General features: G+C 42.1%; 1 long non-coding RNA gene and 1 pseudogene across 1 annotated transcript; both read left to right on the top strand.

Annotated features, from left to right (window-relative positions):
• Positions 1 to 1,161: 1,161 nt before the first annotated feature.
• Positions 1,162 to 3,270, top strand: LOC102394763 (annotated as a pseudogene).
• An 11,608-nt stretch (positions 3,271 to 14,878) lies between these two features.
• Positions 14,879 to 18,203, top strand: LOC123333259. The gene is made up of 3 exons (XR_006550506.1): positions 14,879 to 14,972; positions 17,954 to 18,017; positions 18,108 to 18,203. It is a non-coding gene; the product is annotated as an uncharacterized LOC123333259 (long non-coding RNA).
• The last annotated feature ends 887 nt before the right edge of the window (positions 18,204 to 19,090 follow it).

Here is a 19,090-nt window from a genome sequence, read left to right as displayed (position 1 = left end):
AAAAGAGACACAGATATATAGAACAGTCTTTTGGACTCTGTGGGAGAGTGAGAGGGTGGGATGATTTGGAAGAATGGCATTGAAACATGTATAATATCATATAAGAAAGGAATCGCCAGTCCAGGTTCAATGCAGGATACAGGATGCTTGGGGCTGGTGCACTGGGATGACCCAGAGGGATGGTATGGGGAGGGAGGTTGGAGGGGGGTTCAGGTTGGGGAACACGTGTACACCCGTGGCGGATTCATGTTGATGTATGGCAAAACCAATACAATATTATAAAGTAATTAGCCTCCAATTAAAATAAATAAATTTAAATTTAAAAAAGTAAACTATTTAAATAACTTCAAAACTAAATATAGTGCTACTTCAATTTTAATCAGTATCAGCTTCAGATAGATAACAGTTGTTATCTCTGAGTTCCATTATGGATGATTATTTAATTTATTTTTCTTGATACAGTTCTCTACTTTTAAAGCTGTTTTGCAATAAACATATGTTCCCTTTATCTTGGAAAAGGTATTTAATCATCTAAAAATATGAAATCATAGAGATAAAACTCCTGAGTGTTCAGATGAGAAAACTAACGCTCAAAGAGTTGAGACCATTGTCTTACATCTTCTTAAGCCAGGCCTAAAATCCAGGCAGCCTGAATCAAAGCCATTGCTCTCTGTTTCCATCTTTGCAATTATTCATGAGAATGCAAAGAAAAGTTGACTGAGTTCATTTACTTCATATTCAAAACCATCCTGCCCTGAGATTGGGTCTTGGGTAGTTAAGTGCTTCTGAAAATTCTTCTCTTCCACAGTTCCCAGGGCTGATAAAAGAAAGAACTAATCATGAGTCAGGTGATGAACCTTATTTTTGAGGGGAAAATTGGAGGGGAAAAAGCTCAGCATATAAGATAGAGGAAGAATGCTTTAGTGGAAAAGCTCTGACTTGGGAGGTAAATGATCTAATTTCTACAGTCATTATTTTAATGACTGCCACTAATTATCTATATGACTGTGGACAACTCCCTTAATCTCTTTTCCTAGGTTCTTTTTTTAATAAATAACAAAAGGAAAATCTGTGCCAGATGGTACCCATGTTTTTTTCAAGTAATAACACTTGGTTTATAAACACAGACGGGGCAGGCAGCTCAGGAGCACAGAGTGTGCGTACTCTTGTGTCGCGAGCGCTCGAGCGAACATGGGTCCCGGGAGCCCTGGCTCTGTGTCCTCCTCATTGCACTTGCCCAGTGTGAGTGGCACCAAGCTGGACATGGAGCCGCAGCAGAGGTCCCCATTGGTGGAAGTGAAGGGAAGCGTAGAGCTGAAGAGACCCCTGGCCAAGGCCGCTTCCCGGCTGTCTCTCTTGGGAGGCAGGCTGAAGAGGAGGCCTGACCAGATGGAGGAGGCCTTGAAGCCTGAAAAGAAAATAACAGGAGGCCTGGGCACCAGAGTGGCCACGACCCACCCCAGAGCAGCAGCCCTCACCTCCGTGCCACAGACACAAGGCCAGACTGCAGTGCCCAAAGCTCCCAAGAAGCCAGGACCCTGATGTTCCACAACTGTTGCCACAGTGCTGAAGACTCAGAAGCCAGGTCCTGCTGTTCTTGCCCAGAAGCCTAGAACAACAGCTGCCCCTCCCATGGTGGAAGGGAAGAAACCCAAATGTCCAGTCTGGGACTTAAAGGGGCAGTTATGTGACCTCAACACAGATCTGAAATGCTATGGTGAGAGGAAGTAGATGTTGGACCAGGAGAACCAACAGCTGTGGGACCAGCTCAGGGAGGCCCAGCAACAGGCCTTGGACCTGGAGGCAGAGTGCAGGACACTGGAGTTGACACTGGAGTTGACCAGGTGCAGGCCCAGGCTGAGCAGGCCAATGGAAGTTGGGGAACCTGAGTGCCCGGGTCCTGGAGCTGGAAAAGTGGATGGACACGAAGGAGGGCTTAGTGCAAGGGCTCCAGAAAGAACAGCTGAGATGGTCGGAGGAGTGGAGGGGACTGGCTGCCTGGCTGGAAGAGCAGGAGAGGAGCCTGCAGACCTCAGAAGCTTCTCTGTCGGACAGCCAAGCGGAGGTGGCTTCTCTGTGCCAGAAGGCTGCAGTCTGGGAGGGCTCACTGGCTGAGTGGGAAGAACATCTCCATGGGCTTGAGATGGAGTACCAGCGGTTACATAACCAACTGCAGGAACTCAAAGGCAACATCTGTGTGTTCTGCCGGGTCCGCCCCATCCTTCCAGGGGAGTCCACCCCATCCCCTGGCTTTCTCTCAGTTTCCCTCTGGCCCCTGTGGGCCCTCTGACCCTCCAACCCACCTCAGCCTCTCCTGGTCTGACGAGCAGTGTGGGACCCTGAGTGGGGCGCCAGCTGCCCCTACCCACCATGACTTCTCCTTTGACTGGGTGTTCCCACCAGGGAGTGGACAGGATGAAGTGTTTGAGGAGATGTCCGTGCTTGTCCAGTCAGCCCTGGATGGGTATCCAGTGTGCATCTTCGCCTATGGCCAGACAGGCAGTGGTAAGACCTTCACCATGGAGGGTGGGCCTAGGGGAGACCCCCAGATGAAGGGGCTGATCCCTTGGGCCCTGCGGCACCTCTTTCCTGTGGCCCAGGAACTAAGTGGCCAGGGCTGGACCTACAGTTTTGTGGCAAGTTACTTAGAGATTTACAACAAGACTGTCTGAGACCTACTGGCCACTGGGACCCGGAAGGGCCAGGGAGGTGAATGTGTGATTCGCCAGGCAGGGACAGGCAATGAGGAGCTTAATGTCACCAACATGTGCTATGTTCCAGTCTCCTGTGAGAGAGAGACTAGCCTACCAGAACTGGGCTGTTGCTCGTACAGCCCAGAATGAGTGCTTGTCATGTAGTCACAACGTGCTCCAGCTGCAGATCTCTGGGGAGCATGCTGGCTGAGGCCTGCAGTGCGCAGCCCCCCTCAGCCTTGTGGACTTGGCTGGGAGTGAGCAGCTAGACCCTGGCTTATCCCTCGGCCCTGGGGAGCAGGAACACCTTCTGGAAACACAGGCCATTAATAGCAGCCTGTCCACACTGGGGCTGGTCACCATGGCCTTGAGCAACAAGGAGTCCCATGGGCCTTACTGAAACAGCAAGCTCGCTTACCTGGGGCAGAGCTCTCTGGGCGGCAGTGCTAAGATACTCATGTTTGTGAACATTTCTCCCCTAGAAGAGAATGTCTCCAAGTCCCTCAACTCCCTACACTTTGCCTCCAAGGTGAACCAGTGTGTTATTGGTACTGTCCAGGTCAACAAGAAATGAAGATGGATCTAGATTTTGTGTGTGTGTGTATGTGTGAGACACATGGGGTGGGGGGTAGGGGGTGTTTTATTGGATGAGAGCACTGATACCTGGGTCTATCAAATAAAGAAGAGAATTTTTAAAAAATACAGTACCTTTCCCTTAAATGCACACAATGTATGCAAGTGGTGCTTTTCAAAACCAAGCCTGTTTTCATAAACACAGTTCCGTGCAGTTCAGTCTCTCAGTCGTGTCCGACTCTTTGCAACCCCATGGACTGCAGCATGCCAGGCCCCCTGTCCGTCACCAACTCCCAGAGTTTACCCAAAATCATGTCCATTGAGTCGGTGATGCCATCTAACCATAAACACAACACAAAGCAAAATTAGTTTTTGCAAGAAGATCAAAATGATAAATACAATTAAAGCCAATATTTAAAATGCAAACAAGTAGAAGCAAATGCAAAATCAACCAGATAGGAACACAAAAATTCTCTTGCCCAGCAGTTTGAGGGGTGAATTGGTTGTAATCAGGGAAATGGAAGGAGAGTACAGTGGAGGTTGTGACAGCAAGGAATTAGTAAGCAGAGATTCTTTTCAGAGACAAACGTGATGGCATGCTGCCCACTTTCAACTCCTTCTCACACACTCTATCCTCAAGTCCTACCGTTCATCTCTGGGGAGTCATCTGGTGAAGCTGCCTGTCCTGTAGGAGTGAGGCTTCCTAGCTTTTGTGGTTCCTGTGTTGCGGAGTTGGGATGGTGTTGACACTACCCTCCAGTACTATGTCTGCAGTGGCGCCTTCTCTATGCCTCCCACCGCCACAGACTTGGATTTTCCTTCTTCCAGCCAAATGCTGTCCTTCCTACCTCTCCCCGTCTACCTGAGCTTCTGACAAGACTCACTGACATACATACACTATCATGTGTGAGATAGCTAGTGGGAAGGTGCTGTATAGCACAGGGAGCTCAGTGCTCTGTGTTGACCTAGAGGGGTGTGATGTAGGGAGGGAGGGGATATATGTATACGTATAACTGATTCATGGTGTTGTATGGCAAAAACGAACCCTACATTGTAAAGCAATTCTACTCCAATTAAAAATATAAAAATGAAAAATAAATAAAAAATAAAATCCATTAATTAAAAAAAGACTCACTTTCTTTTCAAAGTGTGTTTCTTATTCATCTTCCCTGGCTATCTGCCTCAGGTGGAAGAGGACTTGAGAAGCATCTCAGTGAGGCCAAGAGAAGCTGCCTCAGCTGCTCGTAAGAATTCTGGCTTGTTTCACCCAGAGCCTCTTGTTGGTTAATCCCTTTGTAGAGGGCTGCTTTGCTAATGTGTGAGACATGGAGTAGAGGAGGCAGAGAGAGAGAAAAATAATATATGGGGAAAATATGAATCAGTTAAGATGTATGACAGAAATAACTCATTCTCTCTCCTCAATCTTCCCCCCCTCCAATTCTACCATATAATAGTCTTTATTATTAAGGCTTTCATTCCAAAATAAGAAATAAGGTCTAAAGAAACCCTGATAGACATGCACAGTAACCTAAATTTTCACTTAGTTGTAACCAGACTTTTCTTGAATGGTGTTTTTTGGAGAGGAGCTAGGAAGGGTAAGAGCACCAGGCCAATCGCCCAGCACCTGGAGCTGTTAGTGGGAGGTAAATGCTGGGGATGAAGGGATGGGCAATGGCTGGCACTTAACTGTCGTGTAGCAAAATGTTTCCAATCTCCATTGGCTAAAATGTTTCTTGTTCCTATACAGTCCTTAGGTGGGTTTATCTTCAGGATGGGCTTTCATGATTTTATCTAACTTTGCAATTTCCTATGTTCCTGACTCCAAGTCAATAAACAGACAGCAGAAATGAGATCATGTCTGTCAGTATGAAACTATTCAATGTACATTTCCTGTAAGAACTGTAGTTAGGAATCCGTTTTTTTCCTCTGTAGGGAAGAAAAAGTGCTGGATTCATGATGAGAAGAATGCTTATGTTGAGGCTGAGATTAAAGGGAGTGGAGGTGATGGCAGACTACTTGTTGAGACAACAGATGGAAAGGTAAAGAAACCTTTATTTCATCCCTGGGGTGACTAAGTTAGCTGTTCAATAATTAAGTTTTGTTAAAAACCTGGGTAGGAGACACCACTGACCCCACTAACTGTCACTGACTTTAGAAAACTCATTCATCTTTAAGAAACTCTTCCACTTATTCTCAAAGATTTAATGATAAACACTGAAGAATCAGAGTAAACCAATTGCTAGTGGTAAATCTCATTGATGCTAGCTAGCATGCACAGCTTTCCCCCTTCTTTCATCATATTTCAAGCTCTTTTTAAAAGTACCTCTTGGAATAAGTAATAACCTTAGGAAATATTTACTTGGAGTAAATACTGTCTTTCTTAGGAAATATGTAACAAGCTATGTTAGTAGGATCAGGAACGAGTGGGATAATTTGAATAAGAATAGAACAGTGTCAGAGGAGCCAAGAAATGGGCGAGAGTCAGTAATGTTAAATGCTAGAGAAAGAGATTTAGGGCTTGGAGAAAGCCTTGAACTTCAGAATCAGGAGGTCACCCATGACCTTTGAAAGAGAAACTTAGGTCAAATGTTGGGGCATAAACTAGATGGTGAGGCATCTTAGAGAGAATGTGTAGTGAGGCTGTAACAGTCCCCAGCCCCTTCTCCCTGTCACCTAGGCACTCAGAACCACAGGCAATACTGAACAGACAGCCCATTCTCAGCACCTTTGTCAATATCATTGACCTCAGGTGCCTGCCAGCCCCATGGCGGAGAATTGGGCCTATTTCTGCTCTGACTCAATAAACATATCCTTTTGGATTTTACAGGTGATTTCCTGCCCATATGTAGTTCTCCAGTCTCCTTCCAATTCTGCCCATTCCAACTCCATAACAGGCCACATCCTATAACAAACAGTTACAATCATTATCAAGAAAGTTTATCTTTTTCATACCCTTATCTTTGTATTTGGACAATTTATGATTCAAAGTATCATCATTTGAACTGTAAAATTCTGGAGGCCACTCAAAAACTACCACTTATGGTGTCTTAATATGCCTTCCTTGCAGTGTCTGTATGCTTAAAAAAATCACAAATTAGGTAAATTTTATATAACTAATTAATGGACTTAAGGGCAGAACTTGGTCCTTATCAACAGGAACATATACATGTAGGCAAGGTTAAATTTAGAATGTCTTAAATAAGGAAACAGAAGGATTCAATTATTTTCTCCCAATCTGTGTGTTGTCTTTGCACTTTCTTGATTGCGTCCAGTTCAATTTTATTAGGCCTCCAGATGAGAAGTTTGTTCTTCTGAGTACACTTTTTATTTATTTATTTATTTTTTAAATTTTATTTTATTTTTAAACTTTACATAATTGTATTAGTTTTGCCATGAGTACAGTTTTTAAAACTGCTGTTTTTTAAAACAGTAGTTAAGGTGATTTGTGAATATAATGTGGTTACAACTATGAAATAAATCATAGGAAGATCAGCATGAAAGCAGTAAATTAATGATGTAGAAAGAGGAGTCTAAAGGTAGGTGGCTTGGTTCACCATATAATGGAGGTCTCATTCCCCCAGCCCCACTCTGCATCCCCCTGGCTCCAGGCTTCCTCCTCCTGATATTAGAAGTAACTACACTTCCAGTCACCTTTGGTCTTTGAAACATTCAGTTCAGTTCAGTCTCTCAGTCGTGTCCAACTCTTTGTGAGCCCATGGACTGCAGCACGTCAGGCCTCCCTGTCCATCACCAACTCCTGGGGTCTATTCAAACTCATGTCCATTGAGTTGGTGGTGCCATCCAACCATCTCATCTTTGAAACATTAACAAAGGCAATAAAGCCAGTGGGTGGGGAGTAATACTTAAAGTTGGTATTGAAAGAAGAGAGAAAAACAGAATCAGAGCTAAGGGGAGGTTTTTTACGTAAGAGACCTGATTATGTTCTACAGGAGAGAAGGAGTTCATGAAATATGGAAATTGAAAGGGACTCAAAAGAAAAGGGGTTATTGTTTGAACAGTGCCAAAAAAGACTTAATATGAATGAGATAAAAAATATGGAGAGTGTGGGAGCCTTAGAAGAAGTATTACCAACTGGGATTAAATGGAGCAATTAGCTGATACCAATATGTACTAATCAAGGAAAAGGGCTACAGGAAATAGGGTTAGGAAACATGAGAGTAACTCTAAGCAACAATTTGATAGTTGCAATGCATTGCAATGCAATGTTAATCAAGATATCAACACTTCTGAGTACCTTCTATGTCCTTAGCATTGTGATAAGAAGAAGAAACCATCACGATCCCTTCTTCAGATGCTTATAATCTAGCTTGAAAGCATCTGAAGAAGGGATCTTGATGGTTTCTTCTTCTATAGTTATCAAAACCCTTATCACAATGCTAAGGACATAGAAGGTACTCAAGAAGTACCGATGGTATCACTGGTGGTAAAAGAATCTGTCTGCCAATGCAGGAGACTTAAGAGACCTGGGTTCGATCCCTGGGTCAGGAAGATCCCCTGGAGAAGGGAATGGTAACCCACTCCATTATTCTTGCCTGGAGAATCCTATGGACAGAGGAGACTGGCATGCTATAGTTCATAGGGTTGCAAAGAATTGGACATGACTGAAGCAACTTAGCATGCACACACAGCCAATTATTAAAACACAGACAAGAGTTAATAATATCAAGATAGTACAGGTTGTATATATGGTAAAAGACTTAAGGATGGAAAAATAATGAGCTGGAGAAGTTGGGGAAGGCTTGAGGAAGAGAATAGGTCTAAAGTAAGTCTGAAAGGATGAGTCTGTCTGCTTGATCCATTACCCTAAATTCCTCCTTTTAAACATTCAGGATATGCTGAGACATCTAAGGAGGGGCTAGATCATGTGCAATATAATGTGTGTTATCTCAGGGGCGGTCAGTCAGTGGGGAACCACAGAATCAGGGTGCTGCAATTTAGAACATTTTGATTCAACCAAAGCCCTTTTAAAGACTTTATCTTTGGGCAAGGAGAGAACATGAGTAGGAGGAACACGTGTTTCTTGGAAGAAACAGGTTGGTTTAACTTTCTTTGGCTCCATCCTCTAATGAGGCATCTTTTTCTTCACTCTTTGAATATTCTTCCCAATGCCTGGCAAAAATGAATGCGCACAGAAGCAGTAGGGGAATATATCTTATATTTTTCTCCTCTCTGCAGCATCTGAGTGTCAAGGAGGATGAAATTCAGAAGATGAATCCTCCAGAGTTTGAAATGATTGAAGACATGGCAACGCTGACTCACCTCAATGAAGCATCTGTGCTGCATGCCCTGAGGAGGCGCTATGACCATTGGATGATCTATGTACGTGTATATGCCTCTCTGCTGACAACATGCTGGCATCATATTGGTGATGTCCCAGCCCTCTCTTAGGTGAAAAAAGATACTGAGTTCAAGCATACTCATATGAGGATCATCTTTGCAAAATGCCCACTGGGCAGGGACCTTACTTTTTTCCACTTTTATTTTGTTATTATATATATCCCTTCCCACAGATATTCATGGGAGAGGGAGAAGTTGGGATGATTTGGGAGAATGGCATTGAAATATGTATAATATCATATATGAAACGAGTCACCAGTCCAGGTTCGATGCACGATACTGGATGCTTGGGGCTGGTGCACTGGGACGACCCAGAGGGATGGTATGGGGAGAGAGGAGGGAGGAGGGTTCAGGATGGGGAACACATGTATACCTGTGGCGGATTCATTTTGATATATGGTAAAACCAATACAATATTGTAAAGTTAAATAAAAAATAAAAAAAAGTAAAGGCCCAAGGCTTGGAGAGTGATAGACCAGTGCCTTTTAAATGCCAATTCAGTCTCTTACTAGTTATTATTATTTTTAAAGTATTTATTTAGTTAGGTTGTGCTGGGTCTCAGTTGCAGCACATAAACAATTAGTTGCGGCGTGCAAACTTTTAGCTGCCACATGTGGGATCTAGTTCCCTGACCAGGAATCTAACCTGGGCCCCCAGCATTGGGAATGAAGAGTCGTAGCCACTGGCTTATCAGGGAAGTCCCTAGTTATTTCTTCTTGGAGTGACCTTATCAGTAGTGTGGGATAATAAAGCCTGTCTCTTCATGGTAGCTTGAAGGATAAAACAAAGAATGTAGGTAAAGCATGTAGTTCAGTGCCTGTTATCTAGTTAGCGCTCAATAAATGGAATGATTTTTTTCCCCCATCATCATTGAATTGGGGATGATTGGTTGCTCAGCTCTTTTAATTCACTAAGGGCACATCCAGCCGAAGCAACACTGCGTGGATTAGGCAAAGATGAAGGCTTTTGGGACCCATTACTGTGGAAGGCTAGCCATGCGGCTGGCTTACTCCTGGGCACTCTGATTTGCTGCATGACTGTTTTCCTTTCCCTGGGATGCTGTAACAAAATTGCCACAGAGTGGCTTAAAACAAAGGAAATTTATTCTGTCCTAATGCTAGAGGCCAGAGTCCAAGATCAGATAAACAGATCTCAGGCTCTCACACTCCCGCCAGAGCCTCAAGGGGAGAACCAGTCCTCACCTGTACTGGTTTCTGGTAGCAAGTGGCTGCGTCACTCCAGTCTCTGCCCCCATCTCCACATTGCCTTCTCCTCTGTGTGTCTCTTATGAGGTCTTTAGCTGTTGGATTTAAGGCCCAACCAGATATCATCTTGAGATCTTGCCTCAATTATACCTGCAAAGATCCTTTTTCCAAATAAGATCAAATTTCCTGGTGATTAGGATGTGGACATACCCTTTGGGGAGCCACAATCCAGCCACCACTGTGAGTGACCCATACGAGCTATTCCCCTCAGGGCCTAAGGTATCAGGTTCCTAACCCTGCTGAGACACAGACTCCCTTCAGGCCTCAATGCCTGAGAGTGGGTTCCTCATATCAGCAGTCCTGCTGTCAGAATCCTCCTTGTCTTTGAAAGGCCTGTGTGTGTGTCAGACAAGTTAGTGGTTGACAACTCTCCCAGGGAAGAGGTAATCCCAGGTCCCCTGTTACTCTAACCTGGTTCTGTCTCTTTCTGTTCCAAGTCCCTTCTCTGTAAGAATCCAAAAACCCTTTTCCTCTTAGTTCCTTTGTAAGTAAATATTCAAGCAGATGTTACCTGACAGTGAAAGAGCTGACAAACCTGCAAGTATTCCTAACCTATTTTCAGAAATCTTTTCTGATCTTCCATCAGACATATTCAGGGCTCTCCTGTGTGAGCATCAACCCTTACAAGCAGCTTCCAGTGTATCACAAAGCGGTGGCGGCAGCCTATAAAGGCAGGAGGCGATCAGACGCTCCCCCTCACATCTTCGCTGTGGCCAATAATGCCTTTCAGGATATGCTTCACAGTAAGTGTCTGCCCTACAAAATGAAGGGTAAAAATATCTGATCTAGTTTTTGTCCGTGTCGCTAAGAGGCAGGTAGGCATTGTGAACGGAGCATGGCCTTTACAGCTGCCTCATCACTTGAAGCCTTGTTTCCTTCCAGATGAAACATGGGCAAAATAGGGCCTATCTCCTAGGGTTACGGGGACGATTAGCTCACATGTCAAATTAAGGGAGATAATGCCTTGAAAGTGCTCAGCCCAGTGGCAGGCCCAGAGTGAGCCCCCTGTAGCTGTCAGCTTTTATTAGAGAAAGCACCTGCTAGAATGTTTGGCACAAAGAAGTTATTCTGTGGTTATTTTTACACCAGGCTTAATAAAAGCCTTAAAATAGTGATATGTCAACCGTTTGTCATTTATCATTTATATTTGGAGCAAGGAAATGGTGATGGAATTTGTATGTTCTTATGACTAGCCTACATAGGGTCAAGAGAAAAATCCCTTTTACTTTGTACCATTTGAATAGTATCTTTTTTCTAACTGTATACAGAGCAAATCCTTCTCCTGTTCTCAAACTGTAACCAAGGAAATTTTGAATAAATTCATACTGTACATAGAAATTCTAGCAGAAGAATGTTCTGACATTTTCCTTTCTTTTGTAGGTCGAGAGAATCAGTCTATACTCTTCACGTAAGTGCTTGCTTTTACTTTTTGGCCAGCAGTGAGAGTTTCCATCAAAATAGACACCTACATTTCACTGGATATGAAACATAAACTCACTGCCTTTGAATTGTTGTTCTTCAGATACCAGATACAGGCTAGGCAATAGTAAGATTCTCAGGAAATTGTCATAACACGTAAGTCAGTGCTTAGCCAAATATGGTGCCCACTAGGCTGCCTCCCATTTTAGAAGATACTTTAGAACCTGCAGTGCACACGCTGGTCTTAATCATCTTCTTGATGAAGAGAGCTCCCTATCCAAATGATCATTTTCAGAGTTCTCTGGTTGGCTAGTGGGATTGAAAGACTGAAAGTCCAGTGGGATTGACCACTGGACAGATAACATGCTATTGTGAGCAGCCAGACTGGAGCAGGCCAAGGTACATTGGTTTCATGCCTGCATGCTCAGTCTGTCAGTTGTGTCCTACTCTTTGTGACCCCCATAGACTGGGGCCTGCCAGGTTCCTCTTTCCATGGAATTTTCCAGGCAAGAATATTGGAGCAGGTTGCCATTTCCCCCTCCAGGAGATTTTCTGACCCAGGGATCAAACCCCATCTCTTGTGTCTCCTGCATTGGCAGGTGGATTCTTTACTACTGTGCCGCTTGGGAAGCCCAGTACATTAGGTAGTGGGAATTAAAGATGGTGCCCGGAGGGGCAAGAAAAAGGAGTGAAGAGGAAGGAAGGAAAGGATTTCACTGAGACCATGTTGTATGTTGATCTTGCAGGGAGGAGCACTGGCTGGCCAGGTGAACTGTCAGCACCGTGACTGAGGCAGAGGCTAGGACTCGAGAGGCAGGGAAATGCTTAAGTTCTTGCTCTTCCTAAGCAATGATGATGCCACCTCATGTATTGGGCTATCCATTGGCTTTAGTCATCCCCAGAAAAATAATAGGGTCTCAGAATCTTAGAGCCAGAAGAGTGGTTAGAGTTCAATCCTTTGCAGAGAGGACAGACTCACTTTTTAGAGTTTCAGACAGATAAAAGCAGACCTTAAACCTATGATGCTTTGGGCGATAAGGCTATAAATTCACTGTGGTGTTCTCCCCACATTACAAAGCTAGCTGACTGTCAAAGGTAAAAGGGGAGTATAAAGCTCAACCTCCTGGTGGAGTGACCAGTCGGTTCTCCTCTGAGGGAGAGGGTTGGACCTGGCCATGTGGTCACAGCCTTCATATGTGACAATCTCTTGAATAGTTGGTAATGAGGAGACCTATCTCTAATTAGCAAAGATACCCTTAACCTTTTAGTTAATGGGACCAGGAAGGGCAGGCTTCTTATTTTCATAAAAGTCTTTGATCTTTCTCTACTCCAGATTTTTTGCTAATGCTGCATTTCTAGCCTAAGATATCCCCCCCCCTCGACCAATTAAATGTCTGCCTCTCCTTCAAGTTCCCTCTAAAGTTCCACATTTCCATAAAGCTCTCCCTCTTAGTTAATGTGGTTAAAATTATTTGTTTTTCATTGCATTTATAATCTGAACCAGTTAACTGTCACTGAATTTCTGATCATAGAGGAGAATCTGGTGCTGGAAAGACAGTGAACACCAAACATATTATCCAGTATTTTGCCACTGTAGCAACCATGGGTGAATCCAAGGGAAAGCTGGTAAGCATTCATGCATATTGGCAGAAAAGGTGAGGTGGCCCTATCCACTAATGATGGAGGCTCTGCCCTGACCTCTTATGGGAAGAAAGGAGGGGACAATGCCACAGGACAATTAAAAAATTATGAAAAGTCTTTTTTCCCCATATTTTCCTCTCAGGAAAATCATCAAGTGCTCTGAACCAATCATCCAAAACCACGAAAATACATAATCTGCTTTAGATCTGCTTCAAGGGGCCCTTATTGGCCTCATCTTTCTTGGTTGGACTCTTTGAGAATTAGGTACTTAAGATCCACACCATCTTCTGCTCAAACTATGGTCACCAATGCCCTGAATAGCCACTGTTGGTATTACTATTTCTTAATCCCTTTAGCTACTGTGAGATGTCAGGCTTCCTCAAATATTCACTGAGAGAACTCTGCTTCCTTTACCCCTAACTTCTGGTTCAAATTCCAAATGCTCAGTGGATGTACCCTCAACTTTAACCACATTCTAGGTTCTGAAAAACTTTACCTTCTATTTAAATGTTTTTATAGTTGGTAATGTTTGCTTTAGCTTATTGGGTTAACAGGTTGATGGTAATAATCTGAGGATACCTAGATATGAGAGTTGGTCTGTAAAATAAGGTTAGATAATGCTGCTGCTGCTACTGCTGCTAAGTCACTTCAGTCGTGTCTGACTCTGTGCGACCCCATAGACGGCAGCCCACCAGGCTTCCCCGTCCCTGGGATTCTCCAGGCAAGAACACTGGAGTGGGTTGCCATTTCCTTCTCCAATGCATGAAAGTGAAAAGTGAAAGCTGAGCAGAGCTCAAAATCAATGAGCTATTGAGCTGTTGGAGCCTCTCGTCTTTCTATGCCTGAATTTGCTATCTTGCTTTTCAATTTGATACTGGATGTTTCCTGCTGTTTTTCCAAAGTAAAAATATATCAAAATAGCAATCTAGTCCAATTTTCAAACCTTAGAAAGTTTCTTTTCCAGCTACCACAGTCCTGAATTTGATTAATTTCTTTAGTTATCACTGAATTCTATTATCTACTATATGATACTTTATTTTTGTGTACATTTTAGGTTATTTGGTGTGCATTTGTTTGGTCTAACCATTGAGCCCTGTGATAATACATAACACAATACATAATACAAAAACTTTCATGAAAAATTTTGCTCATATAGCCCAATTACTTTAAGTAAACCCATAATACATAGAAAGAACATAGTATTTATGAGTCTATAGATTCTGAAATACTACATACTGTGAAATTCTCCTCATACAAAGAGTATTTGGGACTCAGTGGAAAGTTTAGGCAGTGGCAGTTTAGGTGCTAAGTGGTCATTAAAACTCATTCAATGAGGGAAAAAAAAGACTTGCCCAAAGTAGATGACCTGCTTTGCCCCATCAGCCTGAGCACATAGTATTTAAACTTAAGACTAATAAATACCATTTCAAGTCACTTCTTGGTATGAACCTCGAGATTACTTAGGGATAATAGCAAGCAAAAATATAACTGATAATGCCAAGAGTCTGCTGTATTATCTTAGAATAAATTTCTAGGTGTAAGGATTGAATGGGAAGAGCAGCAGATTAGCAATGAGGAGGAGTATATGGAATGAAGTTTGGAAATAGGCTATGGTATTTGTTATTATTTACTTTGGTAAAGTATCAATTTTCTTTTCCTACTCATACCAATGCCAACCAAAAAAAGAAACATTGCAAGTAAATGACCTCCAACCTATAGTCTTAGAGGCATCATATATTGTCAGTCTTTCCTCCATCTATTTTTCTAAGTTCCCATTCCAAAGTAATATTTTATCACCAAATTCAGAAGTGGTTTTTGGCCATTTATTATCAAAACAAGAATGAGCTTTGACCTTGGTATGGAAGGCTTGCCACATTACAGAATTCTGCCAAACACTTCATCAGTTGTATTTCTCTTACCTGTATCCAAGGAAACTCTACAAGATCAAATCAAACAAGTGAACCCTGTCTTGGAAGCATTTGGAAATGCCAAAACCCTGAGAAATGACAACTCTTCTCGTTTTGTAAGTAACTGAACTGAGCAGTATATTGGAGTCTTTCATTTTTAGCAAATGGTTAACTTCATGCCTGAGCACACAGATCTGAAAAAAATTTTTTCTAGAACATCAAAGAAGGTTTTTGATGACTATACATAATATTGTTAGATTCCTCAAAAAATTTTGCTAGCTTCATCATTAATATAATTAAGATGAATACCTGCGAAGCTTCTACTAGGTAGTCAATTTCAGGAAGAAAATATGTTAATACTTTAAAATTCCTTACCAGTCCTAGTAGGAAAGCTCACTCAGCAAATTCTAATGATGTTTCATATTTACTACATTTTACAGATTTGAAAGTAATTTCTTCTTTGTAATTTCCTATACTCCTTGTAAAAGTCATTTTGGTAAGCACTTCCGAATTCACTTACTACAATTATTGTTTCTACTTTTGCCTATGAACCCCCTGCCCCTGGATATATTTCACTGGGGATTTTTCTGACAGGGGGGGAAAAAAACACTTTTTTAAAGTATTTTTTGATAACTAATAGTCCCAAGATAAAACGATTTGGATTAAGGTCACTAATCCATTTTATGCCAAGAATGGGTGCCAGGGAGCCATTATATAATTTACAAGGAAATTTGTAAAAGGCTTCCTTTTGAGTCTGCTGCTACTGCTGCTGAGTCTCTAGGCATGATTAAATAATAGCCTCCTGCTTATTTGACTGGTTTCCCTCCAAAAACCTTAGAGCTGCCCTGACCACACTTACCTCTGCTTGTGGTATCTGGCTGTGTAACAGGTACTAATACTGGTCTAGAAAACAATGGATAGATTTGGGATTTGTCAGAATGTGGTGAGAATTTCTGCTTAAATACTAAAGAATAAAACTGCGGGGAAAAAAGGCCAAGAGAGGGAAAAGGGAAAGATGGAAAAGAGGGAGGAGAAAAAGAAGATAAAGAAAAGAGTAGAATAAAAGGAAGAAAGAAGAGAATAGCAAGTGGAAAGAAAAATAAATAAGGAAAGAAAGCAATTGAAAAAGACCAAGAACAAGAAAAAAATTGGAAGGATGGAAGGAAAGAAGTAGCGAAGCAAATTAAACAAAGATGGATGAATGGAAAGACGAAGGAAAGACAAGAGAAAGAAAGAAAGGGGGGATTAAAAAAAATCAAGAAATCCAGGTTAACTTCTTTAGATTAATACTCCATACATGAAGTTGGAGACAAGCAGGATACTGGCCCTAGATAGTTAAGGGGCATATCAAAGGAATAATTTCAATGAGCCAGACTCTTGCATCTTCCCATAAATAGACAAGCACTAAACTCATTAACTTGAGATGGTCTATTTTCTTTGATTAGCAGCATCTTTTGATGTTCTGATTACCTGGTTTTTGTTGCAAAGACTCCTGTATACCCAGGCACCTCCCTTACCTCTGTGGAGCAGTCCCTCAGAGCTATCTGAGAGGCTATCTTCTGGGCTTAAGTCCTCAGTAAGTCCACTGAATAAATATAATTCTCAACTTTTAGGTTGTGAGTTTTTTTCAGTTGACAGTACATAAATGTATATGTGTGTAAATGCACATACACATGCAGGGACACCTATGTACATGTTTTTATGTGTTTATGTACAAATGTGTGTTTGTGTGTATGGATCCTGTTAGAATGCATTTTTTTAACTTACTGGCTTACTCATCCTGTATGTGGCTGCTCTCCCCTTGCCAGTCTGCATCCTGCTGTGATTCCTTGCCTGGATTCACCTCCTCCAGGTTGCCTTCCCTTCTAGGTTGACTTCCTCATCCTGTGGGCCGTAGCCCACTGGACTGCCTCTTTGACTGTGTCTTGATGCACCTGGGCTCTGTAACCTCTGGGCAGACTTCCTGTCCCATCAGATACTGTCTTATGGCTTTTCATTGACAAGGAAGGAAGGGAGCCTCATCTATAATCATGCCAAGGTGATGTTTTGAAACTTAAGTCCCATCATGTCACTCTTCTGCTTAAAACCTCCCAATGTCTTCTGAGCACACACAAAGTAAAACCCCACTCCTTCCTGTGGCCACATGGCTGACCTAATATGGTGCCTGCTGCCTGCCTACTCTCAGACTCTGCTTTCTTCTCTGCTTTCTCTTACTTGCTGCACTCCTTCACATCTGGCTTTTCTTTTGATTTCAAAACACAGCAAATATTCCTCAGTCAGAGCTGTTGCATTCGCTGCTTACACCTAGAATTTAGAAGATTTGGGGCACATCTACTTTTCCCATGTGGTATCTCCAGTGTCTAGCAGGTTTTCTGGATCATAGTAGATGCTCAACAAATGTTTGCTGGTAAATAAAAGAATATATCAAGCAGATATTATGTTTCTCAGTTTTAGATAAGAACACTGAGGTCTGGAGAAATTCTATAATGTACATAAGAATGGACAGCCAAGAGGAGAAGGGAGGGATAAATTACAGGTTTGGGATTAACATATACACACTATTATATATAAAATAGATAGCCAATGGGAACCTATTGTTCAGGGCAGGGAATTATACTCAATGTCTTGTAGTGAATGACCTGTAATGGGAAAGAATCTGAAAAACAAAATGTATATATGTATATATATGTAAATTATATATAAATAAATTGTATATATATGAAATCATATATATGTTATATAAATAACAATTATATGTTTATATATATGAAAATTATACATTTATAGATATAAAACTGAATCTCTTTGTACACCTGAAACTAGCACAACATTGTAAATCAGCTACTCTTCAATAAAAAAAAAAAAAAAAAGAATACGCAGTCAGTGATGAGCAGATCTGAGGCTAGACTCTGGGCCCACTGCCAGTCCTGATGACACTCTGGCTGCCTCTTGACATTAACTGGTGCCATCACACCCCATGTGGAATTTTTTTTTTTTAACTTTGGAGGAAGTAGTTACTTTGGGAGTGATGTGTATAATGAAACCATTGCAGCTGTTTGGCATGTTAAATAGGAGACTGTGTTCTGTGTTCACTCAGGGCAAGTTCATCAGGATGCACTTTTGTGCCAGAGGCAAGCTGTCATCTGCAGATATCGACATCTGTAAGTAGGCACTGCACTGTCTGATCACTTTTCTTCTAAGTTTTGCAAGAACACCTATATTTGAATCTTTACTCATGCCTTATTATGCAGATTTGTTTGAAAAATCCCGGGTGATTTTCCAGCAGCCTGGAGAGAGGAACTACCACATATTCTATCAAATTCTGTCTGGAAAAAAAGAACTTCGTGGTAAGTGTATTATTCTGGGGGCTGAGTGTCATTCTACAACAAGACAGTTGTCAGATTATCAGACCTGGAAAAGTACTGTTTAATGTCTACCAGCCTGTTTAGAGGGACCTCAGTTTATTTATCCTAAAATGTAAGAATTTGAACCAAATATAGACCCAATGTTCTATAATTTTATATAGGTAGAGAGTAAACGGTAACACTTTTCTTTTTTCAAACACTTTTGGAGGTGGGTAGGATGCCCAGCAGAGGTAAATGAATGTGTGTGTGTATGCATATGTGCACACATGTATGTGTGTGTGTATAAAAAGCATTAGATAATTTAAGGCCTTAAATGATTAAAATCACTTATCACTTAAGTGGGTAGTAGAGATGAGGCCAGAGGTGGGAGCATTACTATGATGTGTAGTGGTCAATGTGAGTTCTATATAGAAGGGAGGATTTGGGTTGGGATATAAAAAATGGGAATGGGGTTTAACCAGAGTGATGAGTGGAGGGCATTTCTGGTAGCAGGAATAGTGTACACAATGTCAGGAAAAGTCAAGGCAAAATCAGGGAACAGAGAGAGCAGGTGAACTATAGGAAAGTGTTTTCATAGAAGACTAGTAGAGATCTTATTTGGATGGTTTCTAAACTCAGGAAGTGGAGGGGGTGTTGTGTGCATGTGTGTGAGTGAGTGTGTGAGGTGTGGTGTTTTGTGGAGGGGGATGGGATAATGGGAGGTCATGCTCTGCTGATGGCAGTGGCAGTTAAGCTGGTGTGATAGGCCTCTGGCCTCACACCAGAGGCCAGAAAAGTCTTAGCAATGATTGAACATAGAAATGAGAATGACGAGTCAAAAATACTCCCAAATTCAGTTATTTGACTAGGATAAAAGAAATGCCATGAAT

The sequence above is a fragment of the Bubalus bubalis genome, chromosome 1, assembly GCF_019923935.1.
Source record: "Bubalus bubalis isolate 160015118507 breed Murrah chromosome 1, NDDB_SH_1, whole genome shotgun sequence".
Classification (NCBI taxonomy): Eukaryota; Metazoa; Chordata; class Mammalia; order Artiodactyla; family Bovidae; genus Bubalus; species Bubalus bubalis.
This window is presented reverse-complemented; position numbering and strand designations above follow the sequence as displayed.